This window comes from Ascaphus truei, unplaced genomic scaffold (genome assembly GCF_040206685.1).
Source record: "Ascaphus truei isolate aAscTru1 unplaced genomic scaffold, aAscTru1.hap1 HAP1_SCAFFOLD_1190, whole genome shotgun sequence".
NCBI classification, from domain to species: domain Eukaryota; kingdom Metazoa; phylum Chordata; class Amphibia; order Anura; family Ascaphidae; genus Ascaphus; species Ascaphus truei.
This window is the reverse complement of record NW_027454060.1, coordinates 38,354-59,895: the sequence shown is the minus strand read 5'-3', so window position 1 is coordinate 59,895 and position 21,542 is coordinate 38,354. Positions and strand designations below refer to the sequence as shown.

Genomic DNA, 21,542 nt, shown 5'->3' with positions numbered 1-21,542 from the left:
CCGTAGCAGCCGGATTGTGTGGAGTCAATAAAACGACAAATACTAAATGGTAAATGAGAAATATACACATTGCTTATCTGTCTCTGTGTAGTAATTTTCCTTCTCTTCAACTGTCCTTCAAATTTTCTCTTTTGCAAGAAAAGGAACACATGGCTTCAATATTCACTTCTGTTCTGCAGTCATCCCTCCTGAAATAAAAGTTAAGCATTGCATTGTTATTATGTTACTACATACAATAAACCTTGCTCCAAACCATTTGATGCAAAGCAAATCCACCTCCCACCCACAGCTGTGCTCCTTCTAGAGCATGCATGTCAAACTCCAGTCCTCGAGGGTCCCAAACAGGCCAGGTTTTCAGTAGGGATATCCTGAAAACCTGGCCTGTTTGCTGCCCTCGAGGACTGGAGTTTGACATCCTTGTTCTTGAGCTTCTACCACGCAAGTCATCCATGTGAGTGACACTGTACTGCAGTCCTGGTCTGCACACAATCTACTGAATCAATGACATCACACTGTAAAGGCAATCTACAAGATGTATTAGTTGTCCACACTTCCGAAATGTTACTTTTATGTCCAAATCACTTATTCCCATGACCTGATATTTGTATTTGTTATTTATAGGATTGTCACAAAGAGTTGATGAGGTCACCAAATGATAGTATGTAGAGAGAAAGAGAGATCTCAGAACAGAGCCCTGATGTATACCCACAGACAGATCAATAGAAGACAAAGACATGTTAGCAACAGAGATGGAGAATGTGTGACAGGAAAGTTATGATGAAAACCAGGATAGAACTGTGTTACGGATACCAAGAGAGAGTTTAGAATATGAAGGAGGAGAGTGATTGAGAGCATCAAACGCAGCAGATAGATCAAGTAGGATTAGTAGGGAAAAGTGACCTTGGGAATTTGCTTTAAGCACAGTCTGTAGAACGAGCTGTACGAAAGGCAGGTTGTAAAGGATCCAGGAGGGCATGTGATTTAAGAATGTTGACATTCTAGCAATTAGGAGACAAACAGCAGGAGGGATACAGGGCGGTAGTTAGTAAGGCACATAGGGTGTAGGTTGTTTCTGAGAAAAGGGTGACCACTACAGGCTTAAAGTAAGAGGGTAAAGAGCCAGAGAATAGGGAGGAATTGAAGATGTGGGTGAGAGTGGGGACTAAGAGATGCAGTAAGGTGTGAGGGGATACGATCTAGAGGGCATGTGGTAGAGGGAGAAGAGAAGATGATTAGCTTCCAGCTCTGTAAGAGAAGAAAAGGAGTCAAATGCAGAAGGAGAATTAGGTAGAAGGAGAGAAGGGGGAAGGGACAGAAGGAATCTCCTTGTGGGTGGCATCCACCTTGCCTCTGAAGTAGTCAAATGCTTGAGGAGAAGTGAAGGAAGGATGGCAAGTGTGAGGAGAAGGTTAGTGGAGGGAGTCAAATACAGGGAAAAAAAGACAGCGTAAATTAAATTTGAGTGTTGATGAATGTGAAAAAAAAAGTAGTGTGGTTTGGCCCCAGAGAGCAGCTTTATACAGGACTGGAGACATTTTTACTGTAGAAAAATCAAATATCAATTGTGTGATTTCCTTCATAGGCATTAAGAACAGCGAGTGGAAGTGTGATGAACATGTTTGGGAATTTAGCCAAGGGTGTGGGCTAGAGGGACAAGTGTGTCAGAGCCTAGAGGGGGCATATAGATAGGAGGATAGCATTGTAAGAGTTAATAAGATTGTTAGTTTAAGCGGAAAGAGAGAGAGAGCAGAGAGGTTAGAGTAGATGTCAGAGGAGAGTTTAATTAAGCAGAGGCAAATCAGTGGGACAGGTAAGATGGGGTAAGGGGAATGACTGATTGTGAATGATGAGAGCAGAAGAGGTCATGTACAACTAGAGCCTTGTTAGTCAGAGAACGGACATTCCAGATGGCATAGGAGAAGGGAAGAGAAAAGTAAGGAAAGGAATGTGGATTACATTAGATAGGTTAACACTCTTAGCAGGGAGGCAGAGGCAGGGAGGCCCGATGTGTATATGAGCAGGTTCAAGATTATAAGAGATATCCCACACATCAGCAAACATAGAAGGAGACACAGAGATAGGTGTAGAGAGAGACAGAGATAGCTCTATGTAGAGAGAGAGGGACGTAGAGAGAATGAGACAGATAGGCGCAGAGAGAGGGGGCGCAGAGAGAGGAGGCGCCAAAAGAGGGGGCGCAGAGAGAGGGGGCACAGAGAATAGGATATTAAAGAGTGCTTTTCATTGAGCAGTGCAGAAATAGCTGCAATAGAGGTCTGTACAAATGGTGCAGTGTGTAGACACATGCAAAGGTAGGGGAAGGAAAGAGGAGAACATGTGGATAAAAGCAGGAGTGTGGAAGTTAGAGAAATTAGAAAAGTTTAACAGAGGAGTGAGGAAACAGCAAGCAGAAAGAACAAGAGAGAGGTTACATTGGGATGACGTTCTGTGGTAAAGAGAAAATGCTAGGAGAGAGCTTTCAAATATTAGAGGACATGAATTGAGGGAGCAAATGTATAAATCAAAACCTGAGGGGGAGGTATAGCACGAAAGCTTGCACAGCAGATTATAGTCTTAATGTTGCGTGTACCTGTCAGGGTATTCAAGAAGTTAAATTCTCACAAGTGCAGAGTTCATGATGAAATGCTGAATCTAGTCCCCCTCCAATTTAATTTTAATATAACTTTTCCATTCTTCATTACTGCAAAAAGCAAACAAAACAAAACCACATTGCATTACTATTTTCAAAATGGATTGAATGGCATATTCAACAGTGACTGTGTGATGCCAATATTCCCCACTCACTCGTAGTGAAGCACATATTGTACTAGTGTTGAAAGTAGGCCGGTAGAGTCAGGTACGCAGTACTGATAAAACAATAAGTGCCCGTCGTAAGTACCAGCTCCGCAACAGTGCGGGCATCACATTAGTGACGTGGATGAACATATATGGATAAGCCCATATTAAGGCATCACGTGACCAGAGCCGTCACTGACTGGGTATACGTAAAGACGCAGGGAGATGCAAGGAAAGGGAGGGAGAGAGACAGGGAGAAGATGTGAAACGGAGGAAGGCACGGATGGAGGGAGTTCTTCCGAGCTTCTGCGGGCCTCTCTCTTTCACTGGTGCATGCCGGGAGCTGGTCCCAACATCCACAAAGTGTGTGTGTATTATTGGTTGTATTTTATGGGGGTAGGAGGGTAGTGTGTATATTGTGTGTGTGGGAGTATTATATTGTGTGTAGAGGTGCAGAGGAGAGTACTAGATTGTGTATCTTGTGTAAGGGTGTTGTGTATATTGTGTTTGGAGCTATAATATTATTGGGGAGATTAGTATTGAGGAGGTATTATAGTGTGTATTGTGGGGAGTATTAGTGTGTGTATTGTTTGTGGGTGACAGATGCTGGGGGTATGCAGCAATCCCTGCACTGAGGTCCGAGGCGGCTCTGCATCGCTCGCACGCACTGTGGACGACCAAGCATGTGCCCATGATAATCATGGCCTTAGAGGGATGAGTGTGTCAGAGCCTAGAAGGGGTATATATATAATGGAGGAGGGAGGAGGAAGGAGGAGGAGGGAGGAGGAGATGATAGCATTGTAAAAGTTAACAAGATAGTTAGTTTAAGCAGAAAGTGAGGAGAGGTTAGAGATAAGGGTAGATGTCAGAGGAGAGAGTTCAATTAAGCTGAGGTATCGAGTAGGACAGGGGTGAGGGGAATGAGAGGTGGTGGATGATGAGAGCAGAAGAGGTCATGTACAAATAGACCTTGTTAGTCAGAGAGCAGTCATTCCAGAGGGCACGTGAGAAGTGAAGAGTAAAGTGAGACATGGAATGTGGATTACATTAGATGGGTTAATACGCTTAGCAGGGAGGTGGAGAGAGAGAGGCAAGAGGCAGAGAGTGGTGCAGGGGTTGAGGAAGAGATGTTGCATGTACCTTATCAGAACATTAAAGAACATCAATTCACACTGGTGCAGAGTTGATGATGAATCCAGTTCACCTCCAATTCAATTTTAACAGAAATGTTTCATTCTTCATTACTGAAAAAAAAGAAAAGTAAAAAACATTTCATTACTATTTTCAAAATGGATTGAATTCCCCCAACAATGACTATGTGTTACCAATATATCCCTCTCAGTCCCACTGCAGCATATACTGTACCAGTGTGAAAGTAGGAAGGTACACAGTACCGGTAAAACAATACGTGCCGGTACTATGCACCATATGAATTATAAGGGGATGTAAATCTCCCAGTCTCTCTCCATATCCGCAACAGAGCGGGCTCCGGTCAGTGGCATGGATGCCCATATATGGGTATGCTCATATTTGGGCATCCCATGTCACTGACCGGAGCCGGCTCTGAGTATAGGGATATATGCGGAGACGCAGAGGTGCAAGGAAATGGGAGGAGGCACGGTGAGAAACAGGGAGAGACCACAGGAAGATAGAGGGCAACAACTTCCACAAGGTACTTGTATGGGTATAATTGTTTGTATTTTGTGCAGAGGGGGTAATTTCAGATAAAATACAATTCTCCACCCTCTACGAAACAATTCCACTTTGTTCAGTAAGCCAGAAAGTCTTGGTCCCATGTGGACTGAATTTAATGCAAATAAGGTCCTTAATACACAAGTAAAGAATAAAGTTACTTATTCTCTACTGTAAGAAGTGCCACATTGCCCACTATTTGGGTCCTGTGCCCAGATTGTGACCATGCATGGCAGAGGTGAGATTCCCCCAACTCCAATTTGCTACACTCTCCAAGAGAGATAATTGTGATCAGAGGTGGAACTAGGGGAGGGTGTGAGCAGGGTCACTGCCCAGGGAGTAACCTGACTGGGGGCACGGAAATCTCATTTAGTGCATATGTTGCGGCACTGCATTGATTGACCGGTCAATCTGCACTGCTGCCTGTCACAGTGACATCCTGATCGGGCACTGTGATCAGCTATAGCACTGACCCAGGTGAGATAGTTCAGCACTTTACAAGGAGGGAACAGATGTTGTGGGTGACAGATGCTGGAGGTAGGCCAAGACTGTTGGCCAGAGTAACGTGGAGACTTACTGCACTCTGCATGCCCATCCTCTCCCTGACATCAGGGGAAGGAAGTGGCCCTGGGGTGTGTGTAGGTATGCCAGATGTCAGTGTATGCATAAGTAAGTATGCCTGTGTAGTGGGAGGTGTAGGGGCGTTAAGCTGGAGGACTTAAAACAGGCACAAAAGCACATAGATACCTCTGATTATACCGCACCAAATGCTGATAATATCATGCTGTAGCTGCACTTTACAGAAGATGATGCAGATGTCATCATTGGTTGGTGGGTTCATTAAATCAATCCATCATATCATAACCACACTGTGCATATGATGTACTGAATCAGTAACACCAGGAAGACATCTCCATGTTAGGAGTAGAGTTGAAGTTAACAGAATATGTCCAGCACTGTGGTGTGTAGCCCATAAATAATAATTGTGCACATTACCAGAACAACATACTGTCAACTGCAAGATCATTTTGCTGCTTGTAGCGTATGCTCATTCTGTACAGTGTTGTAGTAGATCCGTCTCTTCAGTGTTCACTGCAACAAAAGTAAGACATTGCATTAATATTACAGACGTTTGGGGGCTGAAATCTCACTTCGCTGCGGACAATTTCCCTTTGCATAAGATTCTTGTGATTATGTCAATGATGATCAATAACTGCATCATAACACAGCCGCTCTATACAGAAGATGTACTTGCTCTCAATGGTCATGGAGGTAATACGTCACACAATGTACAGATATAGCAAGGATTATTTCTCCCACTGGTGCATTATGGCATTATGATGGGAAATGTTGTGAGATTCTGCATTATCAGCATCACTGAATCTTTTGGAAATTAAGTGATATTCTATGTTTTAATGCAATATTATGGATGATCAGCCGGTAAAATAATAATAGCTTGCTGTATCTGTAGCCATGCTCTACCCATGATGTGCTGAACCAATGACTGCAGAGAGATTCAGAGTGGTAAACATGACTGGAACGCATCTCTGAATAATGGGCAGCAAAGCAGTGCAGAATAGGAGGTGAAAGTATTTAAAATGGAAGATCCTTAGCAGCTGTGTGGGGAGTAGACAGTACAGACTGACCAAGTAAATGGTAAAAGGAGTAACTTCAACATTACTTGGCTTTGTTCTCCACATTGAAGCTTTCCTCCTCTTTAAATCACTAATACTGATGCCATGTGTAACCTGTACTGAGAGTTATATAATCTACTGGCCTAGATGAAACCATATGATGCAAACAGGATCCATCCCACTCCAGATTCATAGAATTGAACCACCTCAATCTTTCATAACAATCACATAGAACTGCAGCTGTGCGCTACTGCACATGTTCTTGTTATGAATGGTAGTAGATGTGGTCCTTGGGTCTTTACTTCATACTGTAGCCACCCTCTACTCATGATGTATTGAATCAACGAAAACTTGCATGGTTCAGATCACAGGAAGGGGTAGAGTAGAGATGAAAATATTCAATGTGAAACCCGTAGCAGCCGGATTGTGTGGAGTCAATAAAACGACAAATACTAAATGGTAAATGAGAAATATACACATTGCTTATCTGTCTCTGTGTAGTAATTTTCCTTCTCTTCAACTGTCCTTCAAATTTTCTCTTTTGCAAGAAAAGGAACACATGGCTTCAATATTCACTTCTGTTCTGCAGTCATCCCTCCTGAAATAAAAGTTAAGCATTGCATTGTTATTATGTTACTACATACAATAAACCTTGCTCCAAACCATTTGATGCAAAGCAAATCCACCTCCCACCCACAGCTGTGCTCCTTCTAGAGCATGCATGTCAAACTCCAGTCCTCGAGGGTCCCAAACAGGCCAGGTTTTCAGTAGGGATATCCTGAAAACCTGGCCTGTTTGCTGCCCTCGAGGACTGGAGTTTGACATCCTTGTTCTTGAGCTTCTACCACGCAAGTCATCCATGTGAGTGACACTGTACTGCAGTCCTGGTCTGCACACAATCTACTGAATCAATGACATCACACTGTAAAGGCAATCTACAAGATGTATTAGTTGTCCACACTTCCGAAATGTTACTTTTATGTCCAAATCACTTATTCCCATGACCTGATATTTGTATTTGTTATTTATAGGATTGTCACAAAGAGTTGATGAGGTCACCAAATGATAGTATGTAGAGAGAAAGAGAGATCTCAGAACAGAGCCCTGATGTATACCCACAGACAGATCAATAGAAGACAAAGACATGTTAGCAACAGAGATGGAGAATGTGTGACAGGAAAGTTATGATGAAAACCAGGATAGAACTGTGTTACGGATACCAAGAGAGAGTTTAGAATATGAAGGAGGAGAGTGATTGAGAGCATCAAACGCAGCAGATAGATCAAGTAGGATTAGTAGGGAAAAGTGACCTTGGGAATTTGCTTTAAGCACAGTCTGTAGAACGAGCTGTACGAAAGGCAGGTTGTAAAGGATCCAGGAGGGCATGTGATTTAAGAATGTTGACATTCTAGCAATTAGGAGACAAACAGCAGGAGGGATACAGGGCGGTAGTTAGTAAGGCACATAGGGTGTAGGTTGTTTCTGAGAAAAGGGTGACCACTACAGGCTTAAAGTAAGAGGGTAAAGAGCCAGAGAATAGGGAGGAATTGAAGATGTGGGTGAGAGTGGGGACTAAGAGATGCAGTAAGGTGTGAGGGGATACGATCTAGAGGGCATGTGGTAGAGGGAGAAGAGAAGATGATTAGCTTCCAGCTCTGTAAGAGAAGAAAAGGAGTCAAATGCAGAAGGAGAATTAGGTAGAAGGAGAGAAGGGGGAAGGGACAGAAGGAATCTCCTTGTGGGTGGCATCCACCTTGCCTCTGAAGTAGTCAAATGCTTGAGGAGAAGTGAAGGAAGGATGGCAAGTGTGAGGAGAAGGTTAGTGGAGGGAGTCAAATACAGGGAAAAAAAGACAGCGTAAATTAAATTTGAGTGTTGATGAATGTGAAAAAAAAAGTAGTGTGGTTTGGCCCCAGAGAGCAGCTTTATACAGGACTGGAGACATTTTTACTGTAGAAAAATCAAATATCAATTGTGTGATTTCCTTCATAGGCATTAAGAACAGCGAGTGGAAGTGTGATGAACATGTTTGGGAATTTAGCCAAGGGTGTGGGCTAGAGGGACAAGTGTGTCAGAGCCTAGAGGGGGCATATAGATAGGAGGATAGCATTGTAAGAGTTAATAAGATTGTTAGTTTAAGCGGAAAGAGAGAGAGAGCAGAGAGGTTAGAGTAGATGTCAGAGGAGAGTTTAATTAAGCAGAGGCAAATCAGTGGGACAGGTAAGATGGGGTAAGGGGAATGACTGATTGTGAATGATGAGAGCAGAAGAGGTCATGTACAACTAGAGCCTTGTTAGTCAGAGAACGGACATTCCAGATGGCATAGGAGAAGGGAAGAGAAAAGTAAGGAAAGGAATGTGGATTACATTAGATAGGTTAACACTCTTAGCAGGGAGGCAGAGGCAGGGAGGCCCGATGTGTATATGAGCAGGTTCAAGATTATAAGAGATATCCCACACATCAGCAAACATAGAAGGAGACACAGAGATAGGTGTAGAGAGAGACAGAGATAGCTCTATGTAGAGAGAGAGGGACGTAGAGAGAATGAGACAGATAGGCGCAGAGAGAGGGGGCGCAGAGAGAGGAGGCGCCAAAAGAGGGGGCGCAGAGAGAGGGGGCACAGAGAATAGGATATTAAAGAGTGCTTTTCATTGAGCAGTGCAGAAATAGCTGCAATAGAGGTCTGTACAAATGGTGCAGTGTGTAGACACATGCAAAGGTAGGGGAAGGAAAGAGGAGAACATGTGGATAAAAGCAGGAGTGTGGAAGTTAGAGAAATTAGAAAAGTTTAACAGAGGAGTGAGGAAACAGCAAGCAGAAAGAACAAGAGAGAGGTTACATTGGGATGACGTTCTGTGGTAAAGAGAAAATGCTAGGAGAGAGCTTTCAAATATTAGAGGACATGAATTGAGGGAGCAAATGTATAAATCAAAACCTGAGGGGGAGGTATAGCACGAAAGCTTGCACAGCAGATTATAGTCTTAATGTTGCGTGTACCTGTCAGGGTATTCAAGAAGTTAAATTCTCACAAGTGCAGAGTTCATGATGAAATGCTGAATCTAGTCCCCCTCCAATTTAATTTTAATATAACTTTTCCATTCTTCATTACTGCAAAAAGCAAACAAAACAAAACCACATTGCATTACTATTTTCAAAATGGATTGAATGGCATATTCAACAGTGACTGTGTGATGCCAATATTCCCCACTCACTCGTAGTGAAGCACATATTGTACTAGTGTTGAAAGTAGGCCGGTAGAGTCAGGTACGCAGTACTGATAAAACAATAAGTGCCCGTCGTAAGTACCAGCTCCACAACAGTGCGGGCATCACATTAGTGACGTGGATGAACATATATGGATAAGCCCATATTAAGGCATCACGTGACCAGAGCCGTCACTGACTGGGTATACGTAAAGACGCAGGGAGATGCAAGGAAAGGGAGGGAGAGAGACAGGGAGAAGATGTGAAACGGAGGAAGGCACGGATGGAGGGAGTTCTTCCGAGCTTCTGCGGGCCTCTCTCTTTCACTGGTGCATGCCGGGAGCTGGTCCCAACATCCACAAAGTGTGTGTGTATTATTGGTTGTATTTTATGGGGGTAGGAGGGTAGTGTGTATATTGTGTGTGTGGGAGTATTATATTGTGTGTAGAGGTGCAGAGGAGAGTACTAGATTGTGTATCTTGTGTAAGGGTGTTGTGTATATTGTGTTTGGAGCTATAATATTATTGGGGAGATTAGTATTGAGGAGGTATTATAGTGTGTATTGTGGGGAGTATTAGTGTGTGTATTGTTTGTGGGTGACAGATGCTGGGGGTATGCAGCAATCCCTGCACTGAGGTCCGAGGCGGCTCTGCATCGCTCGCACGCACTGTGGACGACCAAGCATGTGCCCATGATAATCATGGCCTTAGAGGGATGAGTGTGTCAGAGCCTAGAAGGGGTATATATATAATGGAGGAGGGAGGAGGAAGGAGGAGGAGGGAGGAGGAGATGATAGCATTGTAAAAGTTAACAAGATAGTTAGTTTAAGCAGAAAGTGAGGAGAGGTTAGAGATAAGGGTAGATGTCAGAGGAGAGAGTTCAATTAAGCTGAGGTATCGAGTAGGACAGGGGTGAGGGGAATGAGAGGTGGTGGATGATGAGAGCAGAAGAGGTCATGTACAAATAGACCTTGTTAGTCAGAGAGCAGTCATTCCAGAGGGCACGTGAGAAGTGAAGAGTAAAGTGAGACATGGAATGTGGATTACATTAGATGGGTTAATACGCTTAGCAGGGAGGTGGAGAGAGAGAGGCAAGAGGCAGAGAGTGGTGCAGGGGTTGAGGAAGAGATGTTGCATGTACCTTATCAGAACATTAAAGAACATCAATTCACACTGGTGCAGAGTTGATGATGAATCCAGTTCACCTCCAATTCAATTTTAACAGAAATGTTTCATTCTTCATTACTGAAAAAAAAGAAAAGTAAAAAACATTTCATTACTATTTTCAAAATGGATTGAATTCCCCCAACAATGACTATGTGTTACCAATATATCCCTCTCAGTCCCACTGCAGCATATACTGTACCAGTGTGAAAGTAGGAAGGTACACAGTACCGGTAAAACAATACGTGCCGGTACTATGCACCATATGAATTATAAGGGGATGTAAATCTCCCAGTCTCTCTCCATATCCGCAACAGAGCGGGCTCCGGTCAGTGGCATGGATGCCCATATATGGGTATGCTCATATTTGGGCATCCCATGTCACTGACCGGAGCCGGCTCTGAGTATAGGGATATATGCGGAGACGCAGAGGTGCAAGGAAATGGGAGGAGGCACGGTGAGAAACAGGGAGAGACCACAGGAAGATAGAGGGCAACAACTTCCACAAGGTACTTGTATGGGTATAATTGTTTGTATTTTGTGCAGAGGGGGTAATTTCAGATAAAATACAATTCTCCACCCTCTACGAAACAATTCCACTTTGTTCAGTAAGCCAGAAAGTCTTGGTCCCATGTGGACTGAATTTAATGCAAATAAGGTCCTTAATACACAAGTAAAGAATAAAGTTACTTATTCTCTACTGTAAGAAGTGCCACATTGCCCACTATTTGGGTCCTGTGCCCAGATTGTGACCATGCATGGCAGAGGTGAGATTCCCCCAACTCCAATTTGCTACACTCTCCAAGAGAGATAATTGTGATCAGAGGTGGAACTAGGGGAGGGTGTGAGCAGGGTCACTGCCCAGGGAGTAACCTGACTGGGGGCACGGAAATCTCATTTAGTGCATATGTTGCGGCACTGCATTGATTGACCGGTCAATCTGCACTGCTGCCTGTCACAGTGACATCCTGATCGGGCACTGTGATCAGCTATAGCACTGACCCAGGTGAGATAGTTCAGCACTTTACAAGGAGGGAACAGATGTTGTGGGTGACAGATGCTGGAGGTAGGCCAAGACTGTTGGCCAGAGTAACGTGGAGACTTACTGCACTCTGCATGCCCATCCTCTCCCTGACATCAGGGGAAGGAAGTGGCCCTGGGGTGTGTGTAGGTATGCCAGATGTCAGTGTATGCATAAGTAAGTATGCCTGTGTAGTGGGAGGTGTAGGGGCGTTAAGCTGGAGGACTTAAAACAGGCACAAAAGCACATAGATACCTCTGATTATACCGCACCAAATGCTGATAATATCATGCTGTAGCTGCACTTTACAGAAGATGATGCAGATGTCATCATTGGTTGGTGGGTTCATTAAATCAATCCATCATATCATAACCACACTGTGCATATGATGTACTGAATCAGTAACACCAGGAAGACATCTCCATGTTAGGAGTAGAGTTGAAGTTAACAGAATATGTCCAGCACTGTGGTGTGTAGCCCATAAATAATAATTGTGCACATTACCAGAACAACATACTGTCAACTGCAAGATCATTTTGCTGCTTGTAGCGTATGCTCATCCTGTACAGTGTTGTAGTAGATCCGTCTCTTCAGTGTTCACTGCAACAAAAGTAAGACATTGCATTAATATTACAGACGTTTGGGGGCTGAAATCTCACTTCGCTGCGGACAATTTCCCTTTGCATAAGATTCTTGTGATTATGTCAATGATGATCAATAACTGCATCATAACACAGCCGCTCTATACAGAAGATGTACTTGCTCTCAATGGTCATGGAGGTAATACGTCACACAATGTACAGATATAGCAAGGATTATTTCTCCCACTGGTGCATTATGGCATTATGATGGGAAATGTTGTGAGATTCTGCATTATCAGCATCACTGAATCTTTTGGAAATTAAGTGATATTCTATGTTTTAATGCAATATTATGGATGATCAGCCGGTAAAATAATAATAGCTTGCTGTATCTGTAGCCATGCTCTACCCATGATGTGCTGAACCAATGACTGCAGAGAGATTCAGAGTGGTAAACATGACTGGAACGCATCTCTGAATAATGGGCAGCAAAGCAGTGCAGAATAGGAGGTGAAAGTATTTAAAATGGAAGATCCTTAGCAGCTGTGTGGGGAGTAGACAGTACAGACTGACCAAGTAAATGGTAAAAGGAGTAACTTCAACATTACTTGGCTTTGTTCTCCACATTGAAGCTTTCCTCCTCTTTAAATCACTAATACTGATGCCATGTGTAACCTGTACTGAGAGTTATATAATCTACTGGCCTAGATGAAACCATATGATGCAAACAGGATCCATCCCACTCCAGATTCATAGAATTGAACCACCTCAACCTTTCATAACAATCACATAGAACTGCAGCTGTGCGCTACTGCACATGTTCTTGTTATGAATGGTAGTAGATGTGGTCCTTGGGTCTTTACTTCATACTGTAGCCACCCTCTACTCATGATGTATTGAATCAACGAAAACTTGCATGGTTCAGATCACAGGAAGGGGTAGAGTAGAGATGAAAATATTCAATGTGAAACCCGTAGCAGCCGGATTGTGTGGAGTCAATAAAACGACAAATACTAAATGGTAAATGAGAAATATACACATTGCTTATCTGTCTCTGTGTAGTAATTTTCCTTCTCTTCAACTGTCCTTCAAATTTTCTCTTTTGCAAGAAAAGGAACACATGGCTTCAATATTCACTTCTGTTCTGCAGTCATCCCTCCTGAAATAAAAGTTAAGCATTGCATTGTTATTATGATAATACATACAATAAACCTTGCTCCAAACCATTTGATGCAAAGCAAATCCACCTCCCACCCACAGCTGTGCTCCTTCTAGAGCATGCATGTCAAACTCCAGTCCTCGAGGGTCCCAAACAGGCCAGGTTTTCAGTAGGGATATCCTGAAAACCTGGCCTGTTTGCTGCCCTCGAGGACTGGAGTTTGACATCCTTGTTCTTGAGCTTCTACCACGCAAGTCATCCATGTGAGTGACACTGTACTGCAGTCCTGGTCTGCACACAATCTACTGAATCAATGACATCACACTGTAAAGGCAATCTACAAGATGTATTAGTTGTCCACACTTCCGAAATGTTACTTTTATGTCCAAATCACTTATTCCCATGACCTGATATTTGTATTTGTTATTTATAGGATTGTCACAAAGAGTTGATGAGGTCACCAAATGATAGTATGTAGAGAGAAAGAGAGATCTCAGAACAGAGCCCTGATGTATACCCACAGACAGATCAATAGAAGACGAAGACATGTTAGCAACAGAGATGGAGAATGTGTGACAGGAAAGTTATGATGAAAACCAGGATAGAACTGTGTTACGGATACCAAGAGAGAGTTTAGAATATGAAGGAGGAGAGTGATTGAGAGCATCAAACGCAGCAGATAGATCAAGTAGGATTAGTAGGGAAAAGTGACCTTGGGAATTTGCTTTAAGCACAGTCTGTAGAACGAGCTGTACGAAAGGCAGGTTGTAAAGGATCCAGGAGGGAATGTGATTTAAGAATGTTGACATTCTAGCAATTAGGAGACAAACAGCAGGAGGGATACAGGGCGGTAGTTAGTAAGGCACATAGGGTGTAGGTTGTTTCTGAGAAAAGGGTGACCACTACAGGCTTAAAGTAAGAGGGTAAAGAGCCAGAGAATAGGGAGGAATTGAAGATGTGGGTGAGAGTGGGGACTAAGAGATGCAGTAAGGTGTGAGGGGATACGATCTAGAGGGCATGTGGTAGAGGGAGAAGAGAAGATGATTAGCTTCCAGCTCTGTAAGAGAAGAAAAGGAGTCAAATGCAGAAGGAGAATTAGGTAGAAGGAGAGAAGGGGGAAGGGACAGAAGGAATCTCCTTGTGGGTGGCATCCACCTTGCCTCTGAAGTAGTCAAATGCTTGAGGAGAAGTGAAGGAAGGATGGCAAGTGTGAGGAGAAGGTTAGTGGAGGGAGTCAAATACAGGGAAAAAAAGACAGCGTAAATTAAATTTGAGTGTTGATGAATGTGAAAAAAAAGTAGTGTGGTTTGGCCCCAGAGAGCAGCTTTATACAGGACTGGAGACATTTTTACTGTAGAAAAATCAAATATCAATTGTGTGATTTCCTTCATAGGCATTAAGAACAGCGAGTGGAAGTGTGATGAACATGTTTGGGAATTTAGCCAAGGGTGTGGGCTAGAGGGACAAGTGTGTCAGAGCCTAGAGGGGGCATATAGATAGGAGGATAGCATTGTAAGAGTTAATAAGATTGTTAGTTTAAGCGGAAAGAGAGAGAGAGCAGAGAGGTTAGAGTAGATGTCAGAGGAGAGTTTAATTAAGCAGAGGCAAATCAGTGGGACAGGTAAGATGGGGTGAGGGGAATGACTGATTGTGAATGATGAGAGCAGAAGAGGTCATGTACAACTAGAGCCTTGTTAGTCAGAGAACGGACATTCCAGATGGCATAGGAGAAGGGAAGAGAAAAGTAAGGAAAGGAATGTGGATTACATTAGATAGGTTAACACTCTTAGCAGGGAGGCAGAGGCAGGGAGGCCCGATGTGTATATGAGCAGGTTCAAGATTATAAGAGATATCCCACACATCAGCAAACATAGAAGGAGACACAGAGATAGGTGTAGAGAGAGACAGAGATAGCTCTATGTAGAGAGAGAGGGACGTAGAGAGAATGAGACAGATAGGCGCAGAGAGAGGGGGCGCAGAGAGAGGAGGCGCCAAAAGAGGGGGCGCAGAGAGAGGGGGCACAGAGAATAGGATATTAAAGAGTGCTTTTCATTGAGCAGTGCAGAAATAGCTGCAATAGAGGTCTGTACAAATGGTGCAGTGTGTAGACACATGCAAAGGTAGGGGAAGGAAAGAGGAGAACATGTGGATAAAAGCAGGAGTGTGGAAGTTAGAGAAATTAGAAAAGTTTAACAGAGGAGTGAGGAAACAGCAAGCAGAAAGAACAAGAGAGAGGTTACATTGGGATGACGTTCTGTGGTAAAGAGAAAATGCTAGGAGAGAGCTTTCAAATATTAGAGGACATGAATTGAGGGAGCAAATGTATAAATCAAAACCTGAGGGGGAGGTATAGCACGAAAGCTTGCACAGCAGATTATAGTCTTAATGTTGCGTGTACCTGTCAGGGTATTCAAGAAGTTAAATTCTCACAAGTGCAGAGTTCATGATGAAATGCTGAATCTAGTCCCCCTCCAATTTAATTTTAATATAACTTTTCCATTCTTCATTACTGCAAAAAGCAAACAAAACAAAACCACATTGCATTACTATTTTCAAAATGGATTGAATGGCATATTCAACAGTGACTGTGTGATGCCAATATTCCCCACTCACTCGTAGTGAAGCACATATTGTACTAGTGTTGAAAGTAGGCCGGTAGAGTCAGGTACGCAGTACTGATAAAACAATAAGTGCCCGTCGTAAGTACCAGCTCCGCAACAGTGCGGGCATCACATTAGTGACGTGGATGAACATATATGGATAAGCCCATATTAAGGCATCACGTGACCAGAGCCGTCACTGACTGGGTATACGTAAAGACGCAGGGAGATGCAAGGAAAGGGAGGGAGAGAGACAGGGAGAAGATGTGAAACGGAGGAAGGCACGGATGGAGGGAGTTCTTCCGAGCTTCTGCGGGCCTCTCTCTTTCACTGGTGCATGCCGGGAGCTGGTCCCAACATCCACAAAGTGTGTGTGTATTATTGGTTGTATTTTATGGGGGTAGGAGGGTAGTGTGTATATTGTGTGTGTGGGAGTATTATATTGTGTGTAGAGGTGCAGAGGAGAGTACTAGATTGTGTATCTTGTGTAAGGGTGTTGTGTATATTGTGTTTGGAGCTATAATATTATTGGGGAGATTAGTATTGAGGAGGTATTATAGTGTGTATTGTGGGGAGTATTAGTGTGTGTATTGTTTGTGGGTGACAGATGCTGGGGGTATGCAGCAATCCCTGCACTGAGGTCCGAGGCGGCTCTGCATCGCTCGCACGCACTGTGGACGACCAAGCATGTGCCCATGATAATCATGGCCTTAGAGGGATGAGTGTGTCAGAGCCTAGAAGGGGTATATATATAATGGAGGAGGGAGGAGGAAGGAGGAGGAGGGAGGAGGAGATGATAGCATTGTAAAAGTTAACAAGATAGTTAGTTTAAGCAGAAAGTGAGGAGAGGTTAGAGATAAGGGTAGATGTCAGAGGAGAGAGTTCAATTAAGCTGAGGTATCGAGTAGGACAGGGGTGAGGGGAATGAGAGGTGGTGGATGATGAGAGCAGAAGAGGTCATGTACAAATAGACCTTGTTAGTCAGAGAGCAGTCATTCCAGAGGGCACGTGAGAAGTGAAGAGTAAAGTGAGACATGGAATGTGGATTACATTAGATGGGTTAATACGCTTAGCAGGGAGGTGGAGAGAGAGAGGCAAGAGGCAGAGAGTGGTGCAGGGGTTGAGGAAGAGATGTTGCATGTACCTTATCAGAACATTAAAGAACATCAATTCACACTGGTGCAGAGTTGATGATGAATCCAGTTCACCTCCAATTCAATTTTAACAGAAATGTTTCATTCTTCATTACTGAAAAAAAAGAAAAGTAAAAAACATTTCATTACTATTTTCAAAATGGATTGAATTCCCCCAACAATGACTATGTGTTACCAATATATCCCTCTCAGTCCCACTGCAGCATATACTGTACCAGTGTGAAAGTAGGAAGGTACACAGTACCGGTAAAACAATACGTGCCGGTACTATGCACCATATGAATTATAAGGGGATGTAAATCTCCCAGTCTCTCTCCATATCCGCAACAGAGCGGGCTCCGGTCAGTGGCATGGATGCCCATATATGGATATGCTCATATTTGGGCATCCCATGTCACTGACCGGAGCCGGCTCTGAGTATAGGGATATATGCGGAGACGCAGAGGTGCAAGGAAATGGGAGGAGGCACGGTGAGAAACAGGGAGAGACCACAGGAAGATAGAGGGCAACAACTTCCACAAGGTACTTGTATGGGTATAATTGTTTGTATTTTGTGCAGAGGGGGTAATTTCAGATAAAATACAATTCTCCACCCTCTACGAAACAATTCCACTTTGTTCAGTAAGCCAGAAAGTCTTGGTCCCATGTGGACTGAATTTAATGCAAATAAGGTCCTTAATACACAAGTAAAGAATAAAGTTACTTATTCTCTACTGTAAGAAGTGCCACATTGCCCACTATTTGGGTCCTGTGCCCAGATTGTGACCATGCATGGCAGAGGTGAGATTCCCCCAACTCCAATTTGCTACACTCTCCAAGAGAGATAATTGTGATCAGAGGTGGAACTAGGGGAGGGTGTGAGCAGGGTCACTGCCCAGGGAGTAACCTGACTGGGGGCACGGAAATCTCATTTAGTGCATATGTTGCGGCACTGCATTGATTGACCGGTCAATCTGCACTGCTGCCTGTCACAGTGACATCCTGATCGGGCACTGTGATCAGCTATAGCACTGACCCAGGTGAGATAGTTCAGCACTTTACAAGGAGGGAACAGATGTTGTGGGTGACAGATGCTGGAGGTAGGCCAAGACTGTTGGCCAGAGTAACGTGGAGACTTACTGCACTCTGCATGCCCATCCTCTCCCTGACATCAGGGGAAGGAAGTGGCCCTGGGGTGTGTGTAGGTATGCCAGATGTCAGTGTATGCATAAGTAAGTATGCCTGTGTAGTGGGAGGTGTAGGGGCGTTAAGCTGGAGGACTTAAAACAGGCACAAAAGCACATAGATACCTCTGATTATACCGCACCAAATGCTGATAATATCATGCTGTAGCTGCACTTTACAGAAGATGATGCAGATGTCATCATTGGTTGGTGGGTTCATTAAATCAATCCATCATATCATAACCACACTGTGCATATGATGTACTGAATCAGTAACACCAGGAAGACATCTCCATGTTAGGAGTAGAGTTGAAGTTAACAGAATATGTCCAGCACTGTGGTGTGTAGCCCATAAATAATAATTGTGCACATTACCAGAACAACATACTGTCAACTGCAAGATCATTTTGCTGCTTGTAGCGTATGCTCATCCTGTACAGTGTTGTAGTAGATCCGTCTCTTCAGTGTTCACTGCAACAAAAGTAAGACATTGCATTAATATTACAGACGTTTGGGGGCTGAAATCTCACTTCGCTGCGGACAATTTCCCTTTGCATAAGATTCTTGTGATTATGTCAATGATGATCAATAACTGCATCATAACACAGCCGCTCTATACAGAAGATGTACTTGCTCTCAATGGTCATGGAGGTAATACGTCACACAATGTACAGATATAGCAAGGATTATTTCTCCCACTGGTGCATTATGGCATTATGATGGGAAATGTTGTGAGATTCTGCATTATCAGCATCACTGAATCTTTTGGAAATTAAGTGATATTCTATGTTTTAATGCAATATTATGGATGATCAGCCGGTAAAATAATAATAGCTTGCTGTATCTGTAGCCATGCTCTACCCATGATGTGCTGAACCAATGACTGCAGAGAGATTCAGAGTGGTAAACATGACTGGAACGCATCTCTGAATAATGGGCAGCAAAGCAGTGCAGAATAGGAGGTGAAAGTATTTAAAATGGAAGATCCTTAGCAGCTGTGTGGGGAGTAGACAGTACAGACTGACCAAGTAAATGGTAAAAGGAGTAACTTCAACATTACTTGGCTTTGTTCTCCACATTGAAGCTTTCCTCCTCTTTAAATCACTAATACTGATGCCATGTGTAACCTGTACTGAGAGTTATATAATCTACTGGCCTAGATGAAACCATATGATGCAAACAGGATCCATCCCACTCCAGATTCATAGAATTGAACCACCTCAACCTTTCATAACAATCACATAGAACTGCAGCTGTGCGCTACTGCACATGTTCTTGTTATGAATGGTAGTAGATGTGGTCCTTGGGTCTTTACTTCATACTGTAGCCACCCTCTACTCATGATGTATTGAATCAACGAAAACTTGCATGGTTCAGATCACAGGAAGGGGTAGAGTAGAGATGAAAATATTCAATGTGAAACCCGTAGCAGCCGGATTGTGTGGAGTCAATAAAACGACAAATACTAAATGGTAAATGAGAAATATACACATTGCTTATCTGTCTCTGTGTAGTAATTTTCCTTCTCTTCAACTGTCCTTCAAATTTTCTCTTTTGCAAGAAAAGGAACACATGGCTTCAATATTCACTTCTGTTCTGCAGTCATCCCTCCTGAAATAAAAGTTAAGCATTGCATTGTTATTATGATAATACATACAATAAACCTTGCTCCAAACCATTTGATGCAAAGCAAATCCACCTCCCACCCACAGCTGTGCTCCTTCTAGAGCATGCATGTCAAACTCCAGTCCTCGAGGGTCCCAAACAGGCCAGGTTTTCAGTAGGGATATCCTGAAAACCTGGCCTGTTTGCTGCCCTCGAGGACTGGAGTTTGACATCCTTGTTCTTGAGCTTCTACCACGCAAGTCATCCATGTGAGTGACACTGTACTGCAGTCCTGGTCTGCACACAATCTACTGAATCAATGACATCACACTGTAAAGGCAATCTACAAGATGTATTAGTTGTCCACACTTCCGAAATGTTACTTTTATGTCCAAATCACTTATTCCCATGACCTGATATTTGTATTTGTTATTTATAGGATTGTCACAAAGAGTTGATGAGGTCACCAAATGATAGTATGTAGAGAGAAAGAGAGATCTCAGAACAGAGCCCTGATGTATACCCACAGACAGATCAATAGAAGACGAAGACATGTTAGCAACAGAGATGGAGAATGTGTGACAGGAAAGTTATGATGAAAACCAGGATAGAACTGTGTTACGGATACCAAGAGAGAGTTTAGAATATGAAGGAGGAGAGTGATTGAGAGCATCAAACGCAGCAGATAGATCAAGTAGGATTAGTAGGGAAAAGTGACCTTGGGAATTTGCATTAAGCACAGTCTGTAGAACGAGCTGTACGAAAGGCAGGTTGTAAAGGATCCAGGAGGGAATGTGATTTAAGAATGTTGACATTCTAGCAATTAGGAGACAAACAGCAGGAGGGATACAGGGCGGTAGTTAGTAAGGCACATAGGGTGTAGGTTGTTTCTGAGAAAAGGGTGACCACTACAGGCTTAAAGTAAGAGGGTAAAGAGCCAGAGAATAGGGAGGAATTGAAGATGTGGGTGAGAGTGGGGACTAAGAGATGCAGTAAGGTGTGAGGGGATACGATCTAGAGGGCATGTGGTAGAGGGAGAAGAGAAGATGATTAGCTTCCAGCTCTGTAAGAGAAGAAAAGGAGTCAAATGCAGAAGGAGAATTAGGTAGAAGGAGAGAAGGGGGAAGGGACAGAAGGAATCTCCTTGTGGGTGGCATCCACCTTGCCTCTGAAGTAGTCAAATGCTTGAGGAGAAGTGAAGGAAGGATGGCAAGTGTGAGGAGAAGGTTAGTGGAGGGAGTCAAATACAGGGAAAAAAAGACAGCGTAAATTAAATTTGAGTGTTGATGAATGTGAAAAAAAAGTAGTGTGGTTTGGCCCCAGAGAGCAGCTTTATACAGGACTGGAGACATTTTTACTGTAGAAAAATCAAATATCAATTGTGTGATTTCCTTCATAGGCATTAAGAACAGCGAGTGGAAGTGTGATGAACATGTTTGGGAATTTAGCCAAGGGTGTGGGCTAGAGGGACAAGTGTGTCAGAGCCTAGAGGGGGCATATAGATAGGAGGATAGCATTGTAAGAGTTAATAAGATTGTTAGTTTAAGCGGAAAGAGAGAGAGAGCAGAGAGGTTAGAGTAGATGTCAGAGGAGAGTTTAATTAAGCAGAGGCAAATCAGTGGGACAGGTAAGATGGGGTGAGGGGAATGACTGATTGTGAATGATGAGAGCAGAAGAGGTCATGTACAACTAGAGCCTTGTTAGTCAGAGAACGGACATTCCAGATGGCATAGGAGAAGGGAAGAGAAAAGTAAGGAAAGGAATGTGGATTACA

At 43.4% G+C, this 21,542-nt stretch overlaps 1 long non-coding RNA gene across 3 annotated transcripts in view; it reads right to left on the bottom strand.

Moving 5' to 3' along the window:
• The window catches only part of LOC142475363 (uncharacterized), a 47,771-nt gene extending 28,000 nt beyond the window's left edge, over positions 1-19,771 (bottom strand). For 2 of the 3 annotated variants that reach the window (XR_012790898.1, XR_012790896.1), the window contains exons 1-8: positions 19,653-19,771; positions 18,539-18,634; positions 16,991-17,094; positions 15,645-15,755; positions 12,011-12,106; positions 10,463-10,566; positions 9,117-9,227; positions 2,588-2,698 (exon numbers count right to left, since the gene is read on the bottom strand). This is a non-coding gene — a long non-coding RNA (uncharacterized LOC142475363). Of the gene's footprint in view, positions 1-2,587; positions 2,699-9,116; positions 9,228-10,462; positions 10,567-12,010; positions 12,107-13,126; positions 13,247-15,644; positions 15,756-16,990; positions 17,095-18,538; positions 18,635-19,652 lie in introns of all 3 variants that reach the window. The other variant, XR_012790897.1, reaches the window with a different exon arrangement.
• Positions 19,772-21,542: the final 1,771 nt, after the last annotated feature.